This window comes from Vombatus ursinus, unplaced genomic scaffold, assembly GCF_900497805.2.
Source record: "Vombatus ursinus unplaced genomic scaffold, bare-nosed wombat genome assembly UNPS02014830.1, whole genome shotgun sequence".
NCBI classification, from domain to species: Eukaryota; Metazoa; Chordata; class Mammalia; order Diprotodontia; family Vombatidae; genus Vombatus; species Vombatus ursinus.
The window spans coordinates 7,402,270-7,417,238 of record NW_020954608.1 but is presented as its reverse complement, the minus strand read 5'-3'; positions in this window follow the sequence as shown (position 1 = coordinate 7,417,238).

Genomic DNA, 14,969 nt, shown 5'->3' with positions numbered 1-14,969 from the left:
ATACATACCTACTACACATGTGTGTACATGTACATATTCATACATATATGCCTGTGTATAAATACACATGTGTATGTATACAGATACACACATATATATCTTAGATCACAGATATTCACAGTATTTTATTTGGGTAGACTGAGATAATAGCAACTGGATGAATAAAGAAAGCATTTTTGAAGGAGATGGCAGTTGATCTGAGATATGAAGGAATCTAAGGCTTCTGAGAGACAGAGATGAGGAAGCTTGGGAGAAAGGCCGTGTAAAGGTGTGGTGTTGTATCTAGGGGACCACAAGTAGGACAATTTGACAAGAGCAAAAAATGCATGCAACTGGCAAAGATAGACTAGAATACGACTATGAAAGCCTTTAAAGCCAAGTACAGGAATTTTAACAATTCATGTACTTTCTATGTTCTGCTAGTAAAGTTCAAAGTAATTTAGATGCTTTTAGAGATTCCCAGAAAAATTGAGGTGGGGTATTAAACCAAAGTAGGTACAACTGACCTTCAATATACCCAACTATGAACTCATATGACCACAGAATTGAGGGGACCCACAGGCTATCAAAAGGCATTCCTAAGTCCTCATTGACACGCATAGTTAGGGTGAGTAGTTTTGTCTTTGGGTAACCTCTGAACAGTACGATTCCACTGGGCATCTGGGCAAAGAGGTGTTGGAATGAGAGAGAAGAGTGTTAAAGGAGAAAGTGCATCGATAGCAAAACTAAAGTTTATCATGCTCACAGTCTTGTCCTAGGTCAGAATGGGCATTTTCACTTGTAGATTTGTGAGACCAAGAACTTTTAGAACCATCTTTCTCTAAGAATTTTATCCTCCTCAACATACCTACCTCCTTCCTTCTTTAATATTTTCCCTTTTCCTTTGCAGCTGTGCATGGAAGCATGACTAAATAACTATACCAGCTGATTCTTGAATTTCAAACAAACCTGCCATGACACTTGGGAGGTATAACACAGCACTGGCTGCCTATTGTTTTGGTTACCCCTTTAGCCCTTGGTTAACCAGAGAGTTGATTGATGCAAGCCCTGAGGGTCCAACAACCCTTTAAAGGCTAAGGATGAAAAGAGATCACCAGGTTTATAGAAAGAACAGGGAGGGGAATGTCCCCAAAGTGTCACATAAATCAGCATGAGATCATCAGAAGACATTTATTACATTTCCATTTGCATATAGTGCTGTAGTAGGTGCTATAGAAATGAAATTAAGAGACCCAGTTCCTTCATCCAGAAACATTTCTGCGAAGGTCATATAACCGTGCAGCTGTTCCATTGCTTGATCCAATATTTGGCTCTATTAGCAGTCAGTTTCCACACAATTGATTGGCCTGGCCAAATTGGCTGCTCAAACTGACCCAGTAATGAAGCTGGGCCATAGGTCAGTTATTTTTGTCACAGATACACAGAGCCCTAAGAATGATGGAAACTAATGTGGACAGATAGGCATTTCTGGTTGTTTAGTGTTCAGTGGGGGAGAATTGTCACATTTTTTCCCTTAGGGGGAGAAATGACATTAAACATCAATTCAGGGTAGAGATTATATATAATCACTTTGAAGTGCTCATGTTGATGGCTATAAATCCCCATGAATATGTCCCATTTCAGAGCAAAAGCTATCTGCTTTAGAATTCCTTGGTACTGCTACTTTTCTCTGTCAAGGATTATTTTCCTGACTTTATCTTTGCAGCTTATTACATATCAAGATTGTCCTTCTCTGTGGTTCACTTTCTTTTCAAGTGGCATTTTTAAGAGGCCTGAGAATGAAACTGCACATGAAGGAAATGGAATTGATGTTAGAACTGAAAAGCAAAAGTCAGATTGATTGCTGTTGTGAGAACTCTCTCTCTCTCTCTCTCTCACACACACACACACACACACCCTTCAACATGTAAATAAAAAAAAAAAGTCCAACCTCACAATTGCCAACAAAAGGAGAGTTAGGCAACAACTCAGTTTTTCCCTATTCGACTTCAATAGTTACTGAAGGTTATATGTTGTCAAAGAGACCTGATGAAGAATAAGGTGGTGCATTTGGAGCAAGGGCTACCATCCACTTCTGTCACCATGGCCAAGTCTCTTAACCTCTTTGGGCCCCACTTTCTTTATTTGTAGAATGAGGGGATTGGACCATTTGCTCTCCATCCATGATCCTATGTTTTGCTTCACTGGATTTTTTTATCCTCTTCTAAGGTATAGCAACATAAATATTTACTTATGCAACGGGTTTAGGAATGAGGAAGAGAAGAGTGAGTGTGGTGGCATAGTTTAATATTTAAATACTCAAATGTAACTATGGTCATCTCTTGGGATATTTTCTCTAAATGTACAATCATCACCCACCTATGTCATCCTTTAAGACTTTCGATTTAAATTTAGAGCTTGAAGGACATAAAATATTATCCAGCCCAATGCACTGATTTTGTGTGTGTGTGTGTGTGTGTGTGTGTGTGTGTGTGTGTGTGTACATACAGTGGAATGACTCTAAGCATCTGAAGTATATACACTGACTTGCAGAAAAATCATATAAGTTCATGAAAATACTTTATAATAATACAAAACAATTACATATATGTATGTATATAACAAATTCAGAATCAAAACCCTTTAAACATTTAATTCTTCAGCCTTAATATATGCTAATGTCATTATGGGAAAAAAGGGATTACAGGTTCAAAGAGATCAGTTGCAACAGTGTTACTTATAAATTATATTACATCAGTTATATTTACCAATCTGTGAAGCCAAAGAGGGTGGAAAGTTGTAGAATAAGTACTTCTACCATTCATACCAGAATGAGTAATGCTGGTAGGAGATGCAGCTTTTTAACTTTAAAAACATATAAAGTATTTAGTAAAAGTTACAAAAAACAGACCAAAGAAGCAAGTTTATTTTGTTAGAAAATTCCACTTTGATGCTGGAAGGGAGTATGCTCATGTCTCTGGAATGACTGTCTTTTATCCAATGCCCTGATTTTACAGATGAAGAAACCAAGGCACAGAAAACTTAAGTGACTTCTTGCCCACGCTGGTAAGTGGAAAGCCAGGATGTGAGTCCAGGTCTGGTGACTTCAGATACTCTTTGTCATGCACCACACTTTTCTTGGTTTGGATTTGATATTTAAGAGTGAGTTATCTTAGCTATGTATTCCTCTTGTACATAATCTAAGCATCTATGTAGATAGTAGGATCATAGATCTGGAGGTAAGAGGGATCTCTACATCACTGTGATGCTTCTATGGAGAGGGGAGAAGAAGCAGGGACCAGAAACTTTTGAAAGAAAGTGTTTTTTTCACCCTCTCCAACTTTTTAGCTCTCAATAAATCCATATAGGAAACAAAAGTTTTCTTTGTCCCCACCCCAAATGTTTCTAGTCTTGTATAGTGACTGCTTCTTTAATTATACCACTGCAAAATTAGACAGATCAAAAAATTCAGTGGGCATTATTTCCTGTAACCTCTCTTCATGAAGCTTGAAGGGTAGCAGCGGAATGAGTACGTTTGAGAGCCACAGAAAAGCCGCCCACAGAATCTTTTGGTCAATTTGATTCTGCTACAGTTGTAAAGGTCTGGCTCAGCAGGGAATGTAGAAATTCAGTTGTGTGTCCTTGTGCCTGCCCCTAGAACATGGCATACAATTATGCCAAAAAGACATAACAGAGCTGGAAAAAAATCAAGAAAGGGCATCAGAAATAATCATGGGTAATAAAGAAAAGGGGCTTCTTTATGATTGTGGACTAAAATTATGCTTTTCTGAAAAGACAAAAATAGAAAGGGAATATGATTAGAATTTATAAAATCATGAAAGGTTTAGAGAGAGTGATCTCGAAGTTATTCATCACTACCTGAAAAACTAGCATGCCTGGAAAACCAGGAAAGAATGTCTATAAATTTAAAAGTGACATAACTTTAGGTTAAAATAAAAAAAAATACTACTTTACATAGAAGGTAGCAAACTTACATATTGGTATGAAAATAGAAATGGATTCAAAAAAGTTTTAGCTTCATTTATGGAAGATACCTCAGCAATGGAATATTAAGGAAGGTTGGATATTTTTGGGAGGAGGTACTAGGGGTAGAAAGTGAACTTTCTTAACCTCTTGAAATTGATACAATAAAGTATTCTCCTATAAAATGTCCCTGGGTATCACTGTCAGAGGTGGAACACTGGGCTGGGTGCTCAGTGGCCTGACCCATTTCCTTCATTCTTATGTAAGGGAACATCAATGCCTGCCTGGGGGCTTGAATGCAATTTTAACAGCTTCTCCCCTTTCCACAGTTTCCTGGATCCCCAGTGTCAAACTTGGTTCTTCTATCCTTGGAAATTAACTCTCCAAAAGGCAGGCTTTAATAGTGTGCAACAAGCCTTCCACTTTTGCTTGGAATTCCTCTCTCCTGAAGAACTGCCCGTGTTTCTTTACTCACTCTGGGTTTTCTCTGTAAACTTTCAACATTTTTCTCAGCTCTTTTAATTTAAAAAGAAGAGATTAATGAAATGGCTCCTTGAAATTCGTGGCCGTCCCCTCCCTCCCCAACCACCCTTAGAACATCCTTGGAGACAACTCCTGTTAACTTCTCTGAGGAAGCAGACAAAAGTAAAAACCACACACAACTAAAAGGGAAAACACAATTAAATGTTTGTCTGTTCCTATGTGCATGCATGTTTCAAAATCTAGTTTCCTAAGAGTAGTATTACTAACCTTTAATAAGTTGATGAAGCCTATTAAATTACTAATACCATTTAGTAGCTACTGATAACTAGATATTGGATGACTATGTGGTAAATAGGTAATTTTTATCATACATCTGTTTCACAATACCCAGACACTTTCATATGAGGACATTTTGTATTGCAATGCTAAATGCATGTAGGCTCTGATCCTGTTAGGTAATTACAATATCTACCATAGCATTAAGGCTCACTGCATGAGCTAATGCTGTGATATGGAATTAATCAAATTTGAATGAAAAGGTCATTAGAAAGTTAAATTATTTTTACTGATATCAGTCCAGCACTACATAAGCAAGAATTACTCTCAATTGGGAAATAATGCATCCAGTGATTGCCATTAGTTTCCTCTCACTTGAAACATCAAATTACTGATCTGGTTAATTACATAAGAACATTGACCACTGTTTAGCATTTCATTACTTCCACTTTTTAGCACTTTTCAAAAACTCAGTTGTACAACATTTACCAGCACATTACTTCCATTTCAAGGAAGCAGATTACTTGCAGTGAATTAACTCAGTAGAACTGCAGATACCATTTGATTTTATATCTGGAAGGGATATTTTACATCATCTGGTCCAGCCCTATCATTTTACATATGAGGAAACTGAGATCCAAAGAAGAGATCTGCCCAAGGCCATGTAGGGAGTTAGTGGCAGAAGTAGGATTAGAACTCAGGTTTCCTGTAGCCTAGCATAGTGTTGTGCAAAGACTGTAGGACCTGAAATCAAGAGGACATGGATTCAGATTGCTTCTCTGACACAAACGTTGTGACTTTGGGCAAGTTATTTTATCTATAAGCCTCAGTCTCTTCATATATACAAGACTGAAAGATCACAGGGTCCATGCAAAGACCAAATAAGAACATTTCTGTAACATGTTACAAAATAGATATTTAATTATCAGTTATTACTATTTCTAGTATTCAATTTCACAGTAAAATGATCAATGAGCAAACGTTTATCGGACACCTACTTATGCAAAGTGTTTTTGCCAAGCACTGTAGTGGAATGGGAATTCTCTGATACCTTGAGATGATATCATTTAAACTTGTAGCTGCCTCCTTACTGAAAGCTTGTACCTACCTCCTTCCTGATTGTATAAAATAAGTATTATAGCATGACAAAAGTGAAGCCCACAAATCATCTCAACATTCACAAGACAATTTTTCTCCACATTGCTCAGCCAGTCTACTCAATAACTGTGAGTGAAATGGATTGATTTGAGCATATTTCTTCTTAGATCATCATAAATGTCCAAGTGGGATGGACCAATGGTCCATCAAACCTGTTATTCTCTTTCAGATAACATCATGCTTCTTCCAAAGGTGGCCTTTGGGGGGTGGTATTGGTGAAGGAAGAGGTGAAGAAAGTGGACAGAGACTTACGAAATAACTCTTCTTTATTGTCAAGCCAAGACATGGGCAGAGTAGGAATAGGGCTGGCCAGGTAGAAACCAGTTCCAGAAGTCCAGATGAAGAGTAGGATCTAGATCTAGATGCATAAGATACTAAGTACAGGGTGGCCAGATAAGTAAGGCAGGGACCCTAGGCTCATCCAGGCTCCAGATTTTGGGAAGTCAAAGAGGAAATAAGAATAACTAGCACGAGAGAATAAAGTGCTTGTCGTTATATTCCTTTCAAGGTTCTCACGATATTGGGCCCAAGGGTATTAAATATACTTAAAAGGAGCATGCTTTGGGTGAAGTCAGGGACAGAAACATGAGAACTACCTAATATCAGGATAATAGAGACTAAGGGAGATTGTAATGATTTTATGATATACTTCTTAGCACTTGAGTGAGAATTGACAAATCTAGGCTAGTAAAGTTGGTATGCATTAATCAACCTAGAATATTGTTATATAACTAATTTTTTAAACTGTGTGTTGAGACAGCAGCCTCATACACAGAGAGAGAGAGAGAGACAGAGACAGAGACAGAGACAAGAGAGACAGAGAGACAGAGAGAGAGAGGGAGGTAGGAAGGGAGAGAGAGAGAGGGAGAGAGAGAGAGAGAAGGCAAAACTTCATTTTCCCCTTGCCATAATTTCATGGCACAATTCACTATTGCTCCACATTCGCTATCTGCAGTTATAACCCTTTGTTAGATGGGTGATGACAATGTCCAACATGAAGGCGATATCTGCCTAGTCTCCCTATTGTGCATTCTTCCAAATTTGCAGAGGTTATTGTTATCTACCATTTCAGTGCTTTCCTACGTCGTTAGGAAATGAATGGAAAACTCTTTGAGCCATAGCTGTGTGGGCAATTCTCTTCTGTAGCAAATTTAAATGTAACTAAAAGAGGGATTGAAGGAACTGGGTCAAGAAAGCTTTTTCCTCAATAGAGTTCATAGGAAATACTTTTTCTAGGGAAAAACATTTTGGCTGGGTAAATTCAGAACTAAGTATAATCATTCCTGTTAATGATTCAAGAATGTTTCTTCTTGATTCGTGTCTTTTACTTTAGGTTCTATTTGTATTTTAGCTTTTTCATGAAGTTACCATATGATATAATATGGTATAATGATAATATAATCAAGTGTACACATAATATGAACTATTTTCGCATAAAACTTCATTAATCAACCATTAAAATTCTTGCAGATTAGCACAATACAATAAAAGCAAAGACATTTATAGCTAGGAATGAAATGTGCTTTGTTGTAAAGTTAGGCTATATTTAGTTTAGGTATATTGAAAGAAATGTATTACTTTTCAGTTACAATTCTATCTTTGTGTGTTTTCTAAAATGAGAGCTAGGGCTCCTAGAAAGAAAAAGATGTGAACTTAAATTGCATTCTATTATGTTTGGTTTTATTATTTCACTTGCAATATTTGAACTGCTCTTATCTTTGAAAAATTAAATAATCTTCTTTTTCATATCTCTACTCACAGCTAAGGCAACACCACATTCTCTTGCCTTTTTTCATTGATCCCCTCTTACTCAGTTTCTTTGCTGAAATCGCCTTTTGTCTACCACCAATTAACCAATCAATGCTCTGCCTTTGACCTGCTCATCCCTGTTATCCACATATGTCATCTTCATCTCTATCCAGTCACTAAACCCTGACTCTCCTTCTCATTCTTAGATTGCAGTAGCAGCCTATTAGTAGGGCCATCTGATAACAATCTCTCCAGTCGATTCTAAACACCAATATTAGATTTCTCTTTCTTAAAACCTTCTTTTACAGTTTTATCCCATTCCTCATCTCAAATCTCCAATGGTTCTTATTTTCTACAACACAAATTAAATTCCTTTGACTTATCCTCAGGATCTTTTATAATTGGGTCCTACCCTATGCTTATGCTTTTGTAGTTCTTATTACTCTCCAAGATGCAGCCCCCAACTCTAATCATAATGGTTTCACTATCCAACAAACAGCCTTGCTCATGTCTGTCTGTGGGCCTCTGACCATTTTGCTCTATTTACTTGTAATGACTTCCCTTCTGCCCACTCTCACTATAAAAATTCTAATGATCCTTCTAGGCTCTGGCCAAGTCTCCCTTTCTCCTGTCCCATTTTCCTGCCTTTTCCAGTTCTCTTTGATCTCCCTTAACTTTGAATTTCAAGTTGGTTAGTCAATAAGCATTTATTAGGCACTTATGTGCCAGGTACTATGCTAAGTGCTAGGGATATAAAGAGAGGCAAAATACATTTTCTGCCTTCAAGGAGCTTATATTCTAATGGGGGAGAAACATTTGTAAAGACCTATGTACATGAAATATATACATATACAAACAAACATACACACACACACAGACACACACACACACACATACACATATATATATATATACACATAGTATACACATTGTATATAGTATAATTGAGAGGTAATCTCAGAAAGAAGGAATTGGTAGAGGGGAAGACTGGAAAGGCCCCTTTCCCCTACCAGAAGATGAAATTTGAGTTGAGTCTTGAAGGAAGCCAGGGAAGCTTAGGGACAGAGATGAAGAAAAGAGAGTACTCCAGACATGGCAAAAAGCCATTGAAAAGGCATGGAATCAAGAGAGGGAGTGTTATATGTAAGGGACAGCAAGGAGACTAGTATAGCAGTATCATAGATACATGGAATACTTTTAATTTATACTAAGCCAATTGGCACAATAATAATAATAATGATAATAATAATGACAACCTTTCAAAATCCAACCCATTGTCCGTGTCAAATTGGGGGCAGGTAATGGCAAAATAAGGGAATGATAGCTTAGCTAATGTACATTGGGGACTTAATGTGCTCTGAGGCATATATGGTAGCTGTGAAGATCTAAAGGAACCACAAAATGCTGGTAAATTAGGCTCTGATGATTCCAATGACTAGGTTAGCACTCTGGTAGATGTGATTCAACTTCTCCTAAAAGTCAAATTCAATAGGCTTATAGGTTGGCCCTACAGGCTGACCCATTTCTATCATAATGGTTTACTTGGCATGGAAGATGCAAAGTGAGTGATCCTTTGTTATGTTCTGGTACCACAAGAAAGTAAGATATCTTGGAATAAATTAAAAAAAAAAACAGCATATCTCACCTGCTGGAAATGCTTCAGTGCAGATTATATTAAGCATTCAGTCAGGTAAATTCTAGAAGAAATGGAAGACATGAGTGCTTACATTCTATGCCAGTATTACATCATAACAAAATTAGAAACAGACTTTACTAGTTCTGAGCAAAGTTTTCCTTCTGTTTTTTTTCTGTTTGTTTTTTTGTTTGTTTTTGTTTTTGTTTTTGTTTTGCTGGTGTTAGCTTTAACCCTAACTTACACAACAATGTATTGCTGATTATTTCAGGAAAATTATTAGAAATAATTTTATCCCCAAGCTTCAATGAGAATATATGAAATCAAGGAGTTACTAGAATATAAAGAGGGAATGAATCATTTGAATGATCTGAAGTCCTTGAAAATCTACACTTAATACATACTCCATTGTGTGTACATGTTGTGTACCCCTAGGAGAATGTAAGCTCCTTGAGGGCAGGGACCTCTCTTTGTATCTCCTGTGCCTGGTAAGGTTCTTTATATAGAGTAATTGCTTAATACATGTTTACCGAGTTGTATCTTATTATGTTAGATTGGATTGAACACATGATAGGCACTTAAAATCCTTGTCTATTGATTGACTAGCTGAAATATCTAGCTCTGGTCCCCACACCATACATCTAATGGCCAGCACTGATATCCTTAGCTAGGTATGTATCTCCTTCCTTGACTTGCCCTCCCCACTTTTGATTCATTATCCTACAGTATTTGACCTAATATAAAAGTTGCCTAATAAACAGTGAATGAAATAGAAAATGTTGTTTGGTTGGGAATACTCGGGGAAACAAAACAAGGAGCACTTTCATCATCTGGGAATTATGCTCAAGCTATTTTTATCTGCTCATTTTTAGTTAAATGAAATATAATTGCATAATTAGACATCAGTGACTTTCCCTTAAGGCCCTCCTTTTCACTGAAACTGTAAAGTAATTGGAAAGGCTATCTCAGGTGCCTTGAACTAAAGAAAATATGCAGTTTGGTTTTCTGATTGACTTGGAGCTTTAAAATCCTCCTCTGCTTGAAAGAGAAATTCATAGGAGGAAACTGCCTGGCTGTATTTCACTTGGTACTCAGACTTCATAGAGCATGTTAATAAGGGACATCATTTTAATTTCCTCAAATCTTTATTTTATATTTTACCTTTGCAAATGACTACTGAATTTATTCTTCTATCTTGGGATGAGATTAGTTCAGCTACCTACAGGTCTATCAGCCATGTCTCCTGAGTGACAGGACTCACCTCTGAGGTTAAAAAACTACCCGGCTTCAATTTGCACTACAAGGCTAGGCTCTGACAGGCAGGGTTGGCCAAAGTCAATGACTGGCACAGTTTTACCCTCAAAGCAAGGGAGCCTGGGCAATGTGATACTTTGGACCACAGTAAAGTAGCTAATCATTGGTGTAGGCAGCAGAGGTGCTTTTTTCCCATTACTTCTCTGTTGGGCAACTGGGAAAGAGAAAGTACATAAAATCATTCTTTTAATATTTTTTTTCTGTCAAAATCTCAACTCATTATTAATTATTCAATTCCTATGTTTTGGTGGTGATTACCCAAACTTTTGAAAATAGAGAGTTGTTGTCAGAACTGGGGTTCAGATATCAACAGAACAAGCCACAAAATATTGGAAATTTAGGAAGATCTACAGGGTTAGGAGTAAGGATTTTAAGTCTTTTTTGTTTCTTGGACTCCTTTTGGCAGGCTGGTGAAACCTATGGAACTCATTTCAGAATGATGCTTTTAAATGTATAAAACAAAACACACGCAATTACAGAGGAAACTAACTAAATTGAAATACGGTAACATACATATATGCACAGATATATACATATACACATATGTGTACTTACATATATACAAGTTCATAGACCCCAGATTAACAACCATTGGCTTTAAGATTAACAAGATCTTGGGAATAAAGACAAAAGCAGAGTTAGTAAATCAGGATTCTGGTACACTGGAATCCAAATATGGACATAAAACTGGAGTGGGAGTCCTTTCACAAAGGAAAAAAAAACACAATGAGGCAGACAAATTATGTTATCAAATAGATGAAGCAAATACAAGCTCCAGGATGTCTATTTAACTAGTGATCAAGAGAAGATCCAAGCAGGTAGTTGGAGAGCATCTGATAGATTTGAAAGTACATATTCAGGGAGGGAGTCACCAGGAGGACTCGAGAAGGTAAGACAGAAACCTAGTTATAATCCCCGTTCTAGAATGTAACCTCATGGAAGGCAAGAACTGATTCATTTCAGTTTTTGTATCCCCAGTGACTAGTACTGTGTCTTCAATATAGTAGTCTCTTGCTCGTTCTTTTGTTGTTGTTGAACTGAGTCTAATTAAATTGAGTTAATAAGGTCTAAGTACAATTAACAATTAATTGACATAATGTATTGTGGTAAGGTACTCCCATAGGGCTCCCTGGCGCAGGGCTAGGATTGGTCTTTGAGTTGGTATTAGGCTCATTTCCACTAATTCTGCTTCTTTCGAGATACAAAAGTGGGCAACGTCCTACTGATAAACTTGCACATATCAGAGGACACATTTAATCAATTGCTAAGACCTATTGATTTTTCCTCCATAATGCCTTCAAAAATCTATACCTGCCTGTTCAATCTGTCTGCGGACCTTGAGTTCAGGTCTTCATTACCTTTCCCATTGCCTATTGGAGTAGTCTCCCAACTTGTCTCTTTGCCTTTTGTCTCTCGCCCTTTGAAACTGTCTTTTATACCATTGACAAAGTAATCTCCATAATGCAGAGATCTGATCACACTGATACCCTGCTGAAACACTCTCTTGTGACTCCCTATCACCTATGAAATTAATTTCGGCAGTTCATGCTGGAATTCAAGGTCACTCGAGGTCGGTATCGAACATAGCTTTCCAGCTTTATTTTACTCCATATTCCAATTAAGCCAGATTGTTTGCTGTTCTGCTGAACTCATCCGGCCCTCTCCTGATACCATGTATTTTCACACACCATTCAATGACTGGAATGGACTCTCCTCACACGTGTCCATATTGAAATCTTTCTTGTCTGCCGATACTCACCTCAGGTTTTCTCTACTTGATTATGTTTTTGCTGATTTCCAAGCTGGAACTGAACCTTCTCTTGAATCTTTCAGAAAACTCTGACCAGGCACTTAACTATCCTTTTATTTGTATTACACTTGTGTGTAAGTCTCACCATCCTTGATAAGAGGGACTGTATTCTTTTGCATCCTTGTTTCACTAGCACACACTACAGTGCCTGGAATGTAGTATGCACTTAATAAATGTCTGCTGAAGTTGGTGAACTTACTAGCTTTTTATCTTTAAAAAAAATCATCTCGTTAACTTATAAGCCTGTACCATCTTAGATTTATAATGTGTTCTTTTGTCTTCTACTATCCCTACTGATTATCCACAGAAGAATGAAACCAGTGCTTCTCTTCATCACCACACAATATATCAACATCAGCCATTGGAGCTCATCTATTTAAATGATGAGGAGGGTGTTAGAGGGTGGGACATGGAATCTTTCATTTCATCATATCACTTGGGCTCAGGGAGTGGTCATCCAATTTTTTTAAAGCTGAAAATAACCTTAGCAGTAATGGAAAATCTGAAATCCTGGTTTTTAATCATATTTACAACACATGCTTACTATGCGATGGCAACCAAGCCACTTTACATGGTGCAATAGTAGAGAGAATCTTGAACATGGAACCAGAGGATCTCAGTTCAAATTCAGTTTTTGCCACATAATACCATTATGACTTTGGATAAAACAACTCAATCTCTTTGGGCCTCAGTTTCCTCATGTGTAAAATGAAAGGGTTAGATCAGTGATGGGGAACTTGTGGCCTCAAGGCTACACGTGGCCTTCTAGGTCCTCAAGTGTGGCCCTTTGACTGAATCCAATCTTCACAGAACAAATCCCCTTAATAAAAGGATTTGTTCTGTAAAACTTGGATTCATTCAAAAGGTGATGTCTCCTATGATCTCTCCTGTCTCATTTTCCTCTGTGAGGACAATGGGAAAAATAATGTAGTTTTTAACTCTCTCGGAGATATTTGGAGAGAAAAAGCCTTTGGCTTTTTAAAAAATTGGTTTTCTTATTTTTATTTTTTTAATTTTACTTTTATTGATAGTTTTTAGTTTTACATTATTTTTATTTTTCAATGTATCCCTCCTCCTTCCCCTGACCAATGACCCATTTCTTGTGACAAAGATTAAAAAAAGATGAAAGAAGAAAAAAGCAGTTCAGCAAAACCAAGCAACACACCAATTATTTTTGAAAGTATATGCAATATTCCATGGTCATAGTCCCCTGTCTCTGTAAAGAAGGAAGGTAGCTATATTTTCTCAACTCTTCTCTGGTGCCAAGTATTCAGTTTCCCCTCTTTGTTATGGGGGGGAGGTACTCTGCAAATCTTAAACTGCTATAAAAATGTGAGAAGTTATTATGTTGAACCCTTCCTTTCGCAGATGAGGAAAACAGGTAAAATGATTTGTTTATGTCACAGCTCACTAGAGGGAGAGCTGTGGCTGGAACAAGAATTGTGCTTCGCTTTCTATATTGGCTGTTTCAATTTTTTATAGTTAAGGGAAAGGCACAAGAGCTAAACTGGTTAATTGCTGAAGTCTCTGCCAAGGTGTTAATGTTAATTTTTGTTTTTTTTCTCAGAGCTAAGCAGGAAACCTGGGGTACTAATTTAAGAGAGAATTATAGTCTAGTGCAGGAATGTGTTTTGGCTAGATTCGAAATAGAGTGTGATTAGAGGCACTGTTGAGGTCTGAGAGGTTGAGACCCCTCAAAGATTGGAGTGCAGGAAGGGGTCATCTGGAACAAATTCACAGACCCAAGCATTCTTTAAGTCAAGTTGGCAAAAAGTTTATTGTTATGCTTTTCAGCAGGCAAGGATTCTTAAGGAACCTGCGATCTTAGAGGGGTACAATTAAAGTTTATATAGGATAAAATATAATAAAACGTGTCAAATAGCTAACTAGGTGATTCAAGGGTGGGATTAGGGAGTGGTTAAGGAGTGGTCAGTTCTTAAAGGAACATGCACTTCTTGTACTTGCTGCGCAGGCATTTTACCCAGAGTTCACTGGGAAAAGCCCACAATGGGGGCCACATGGAGGTGTGGTTTTAGGCCTGCTATGTCATTAAGTTAACTAGAGTTTAGGGGTAACTGAGAGTTGTCCAGTCTGCCACCAGTCAATGTCTTGTTTGACAAGATAGATGTAGGGAGTATACATATGTCTTAAGACTAGAATATAGATAATGAGGAGTCCAGGATGTAGATAATGAGGTAGGGCGGTAGTATAGATAGTCCAGTGGGTAAGAATATCTTTATGGCCCAATGCAAAGCCAGTTCAAACTAATAATTCCTTCCGGTAGTGTTTGAAACTGCACCAGGGAGAGAGATAAGGGTCATGCTGGGGTCCACTCATGAGTAATTAGCTAGGCACAGTGTCCTTGGGCTGGGGAGAAACTGCCAGAGACAGTGTTTCTGAGGCTAGGGAGAAATTGGGGTCCAAGCACAAGCACCCAAGCGCCCCAACAGCACCAGTAATGAGAATATTGCCAGGGCCGAGGTCAAAAGATCTAGATAGGAATCTTGGTTCTGCTACTCACTACCTGTGAGACCTTGGGAAAGGCCCTGAATTTCTCTACATCTCAGTCTATGACATCATCTA